Source organism: Lygodium microphyllum, chromosome 10, assembly GCF_053477565.2.
Source record: "Lygodium microphyllum isolate KBCC chromosome 10, Lygodium_microphyllum_v1.1.10, whole genome shotgun sequence".
In the NCBI taxonomy this organism is placed as follows: Eukaryota; Viridiplantae; Streptophyta; class Polypodiopsida; order Schizaeales; family Lygodiaceae; genus Lygodium; species Lygodium microphyllum.
The window spans coordinates 19,848,119-19,851,929 of record NC_141144.1 but is presented as its reverse complement, the minus strand read 5'-3'; the positions used below and the strand labels follow the sequence as shown (position 1 = coordinate 19,851,929).

The window sequence follows — 3,811 nt, the reverse complement described above, 5'->3', positions numbered from 1 at the left end:
ACTTCTTGTGAAGTTCAAAGAGTCGTGGATGGAGCCAGCCCAACCCACATCATAGTCCCAAATTGAGCAATTTGATGCAACCGTTAATTGCAAAAGGATTGAATGAAACCCTTTGCGATTAAAGTAATCCTCATGGTTCTCTCTCGGTGCAATAATAGGAATGTGCGAACCATCGATAGCTCCTACGACATAGGGGATGCCTCTAATGGCCTCAAAGTCTCTTGATAGTTTCTCAAATCTAGCTCCAGAAGGCCACTTGATATACATATCTTTTAGGCCTGATGATAAGAAAGCTCTACAAAAATCTAAGACTATGCCACAAGCTGTGCTAGTGGCACATCCATATAGGTCACCTAAGACCTCCAAAGTTGTACCACTAGCTAGCCTATGCAAAGCAATAGATACACGAGTCTCAATGCTCAAGGTTTCACGCATATTGATGAGTTTTTTCTTCAATTGTGGAACAAGTTTGCCACACAAGTATTGGAAGGTCTCTCTACTAATGCGAAGGCGTTTCTTGAACATGCTTGCTGAGTAAGAACCTAGCAAGAAGTGCTCAAGAAAATGTTTGGCCTGTGGATATGCCCAAGCTTTTCTACGGGTGTGCCCAATCCAACGATTTATACTTTTTTTTGCATGCATACATCGACCCATACACTCAACTAAGTACAACCACATTTGTAACATAGACTCTTCATCACTCATGGGGGGTGGTGATAGAAGCTCAGTAATCGCAAGAAAGCACAACCATGCACAAAACAATGCAAATCTTCTTGGGATGGCCATGTCCACCTGCAAAAATATGCAACACACATTATTTAGATTTCTCATTGCTTACAACATTTCACACCAACACACTAGAAGATATAAATAACATTGCAACATCATTTTGATGCATTCAAAAATTCGACCATGGTAGCATGGAGGGCAGCTAGTAGATCCAAACGTTTGTTTTCGGTGGCCTCCTGACGAATAGAAGACTCCTTCAAATGATCAAGTAGAGCACGGCCTGTGTTGGCCATCTCATTCAAGGAGTCCTCTATTTTGGCAGGTCCCTGACGTCCTGATGGAGGTGTAGGTTGAACCTTGGCAGTGGAGTTTTGTGGCTTCCCCTCCTCATTTTCCTCATCTATTTGTGTGTCTAGGGGGTCATTACATGACACAGAGCTAGCATGTGATACACTCTTTACCTGTGCTCTATTGTGATAATATTCGTCTACGACATCAAACCATTTACAAGTGTACTTTCTATTGTTACCAGACACACTATTGTGAGCTTTGTCTACCCTGTATTGGCCTAAAACATGTGCCCACTTCTTCCTACATGCTTTGCTATCTTTGTCAAAATCATGATAAGTAGCAGATAGTTTATCTGCCACAAATTAACCCCCTGTTTTTGAGGGTTGCTAAATTCATGGCTCATGCCACCTCGCACGTGGATTAGCCGATCCACCCAAAAATCTTTCCATTTTCCTTTGCTTTTATTGCCGAGGTCGTCGTCTTCGGTAAGGTCAACTGCTGGCGCCTTCTTCTTGGATGCCCTTGGCCTCTTGGATGAAGCAGACTCTTGCACTTCGTCCCTGTGGTCTGCCCCATGCTTCTTTGAAGTTTTGGCTCGTGATGGTGTAGTTTCTTTCGTTGGATTTGGAGGTGAATTTTTTGATGGTTTGTGATGAGGACTTGGTGGCTTAAAAGCCACATTTGGAGGTGGGGGTCTAAAGAAGAAGGGAGAGGCGGGAGAGGGAGAGGTTAACATGGCCGTAAAGCCATGAGGAGGCATTGGAAAATGTGCGGATGAGAAGGGGTATTGTGGTGGCGATGTAAACATTTGGGAGAGAGGTGTGTCATCCTCCATTTGAGAATCAAATGGTTGAGAGTGAGTAGGGTCCATAAAATGTACCTGAAAGAAAACAAAAAAGAATTAGTCATGATAAAAAATTTATCCTTCAAACAAAATTACAAGCATCAAAAAGAGAGGCCTTTGGTGGAGAGATGGGAGAGAGAGAGGCCAAAGAGAGGGCATATGGTGGAGAGAGAGAGAGAGAGGCCACATGGTGGAGAGAGGGAAAGGCCATATGATGGGGAGATTTGCCATATGGTGGAGAGAGAGAGAGAGAGAGAGAGAGCAATGCCATTTGGCGGATAGAGGGAGAGAGAGAGAGGGTGTATGGTGGAAGAGTGAGAGGCCATTTGGTGGAGAGTTGTCATGTAGAGGATGTAGAAGCCAAAGAGGGCCAAAGAAATTGGCAAGTACCTTCGAAACCTTGTTGGTTTGCACATGCACATCACAATTGAAGCAAATGTGTTAGTACGCTATTGAATAAACCAATTGTGCAATCAATAAAAGCTTGAAAAAAAAAAAGCTCAAACTTCAAAGGTGGTCACCGAAATTGCTTGATAGAAGGGCAAACAAGTCTTGATTTGGACAAAATTTCCTCACAGCAGCTTTTTCACAGTGGCAAAGGAAGTACAACACAAAGCTTCAATTTATAGGAAAAAAATGCAAGAGCTCCTTGAACAATGTGTAGACGTTGGAAAATGCAACCGTTGGAACTTGGGACGTGGGTGTTTTGGTTTGTTTGTGTGAAGAGAGAGACAAACGTTCATTTCTGGTGATGAAACGTTTATATTTTTGAGGAAAAAATCGAATGGTCAAATGGTGCCATGGTGGCTTTGGAAATATCGAAATTGGAAGGGGGGGGGGACCAATCAGTGGTCACTGGTCACTTTCAACGTTCATGAGTGAGCTGTGAACGCCGAAATTAGCGCTTGCGTGGCATCTTTGTCAGGCGGCAGCGCTCTTGGGCGAGGGGGGGTCGGTACAACTGCACGACGCGCCTGCCGGGACGTGGCATGAGCAAGCCACTGCTGCTGCCGCCCATTGTGAAAGGGGGCAGGCACGTGGCGTGCTCTGGTTCGCAGGATCCGAGCGGCAGCTGCTGCCGCCGGTCCTTGTGAAACCAGCCTAAAATAACTGCCCATATCAAGCTGCACGTGTGCTTCATCTTTGCTCCCATTTCTAACCCAAACTATCCTGCATTGAATCCTACAGTCAACAGGAGGCAGAGATGGAAGATACAGAGCCACGTAGGGAGAATTTCCACCATGTCAGGGTTCAAGAAAAACGTTTTTGAGAAAGAGGAAGTAAATCCTTTTCATCATCATCTGAGAAGGAAGTAGTAATTCCCATTGAGACGGTATCTCATATATATATATATATATATATATATATATATATATATAACAAATATAATTATATTTTGAGAAATTTGAAGAGGATTTATTTCCTTCTTCCAAAGAATTGAGAAGGAGTGATGCATGGGGACTTTAACACCCTACATACATGTAATTCCTATTCTATATGTTATTTAGCACTTTGCATTTGGGACTGCAAACCAACTAGATTAAGGCTCCCAAGCATATGTAATCTATGTTATATATTAATCAGAGCTTTGAAATAATTATGAGACCATACAAATGGATATGCATATATAAAAGATACATACACACTTCGACACGTCTAAGCATCTACCAGACCCATTGACCGCACGTTGTGCAGTTTGAAAACTTGCAAAGTTCATGAGGCGAAGCCTCATTCACTCTGCTCTTTTGTGAGCCATGGCCACTTCACTTTGCTCACAAAAGAAGAAAACATGTGTTCCGCATGCAAAGTACAAGATTCTTTGCGCCGAATGTGTGAAATGTTAGGAATATTGTCTATCTACATACAAAAATGAAATTCACTTGTGAGATGTTGAATGTGCTCCCTCTCTCTCTCTCTCTCTCTCTCTCTCTCTCTCTCTCTCTCTTT

At 43.1% G+C, this 3,811-nt stretch overlaps 1 pseudogene; it reads right to left on the bottom strand.

Moving 5' to 3' along the window:
• Positions 1-884: 884 nt before the first annotated feature.
• On the bottom strand, positions 885-1,891 carry LOC148029770 (uncharacterized; annotated as a pseudogene).
• Between the last annotated feature and the right edge of the window lie 1,920 nt (positions 1,892-3,811).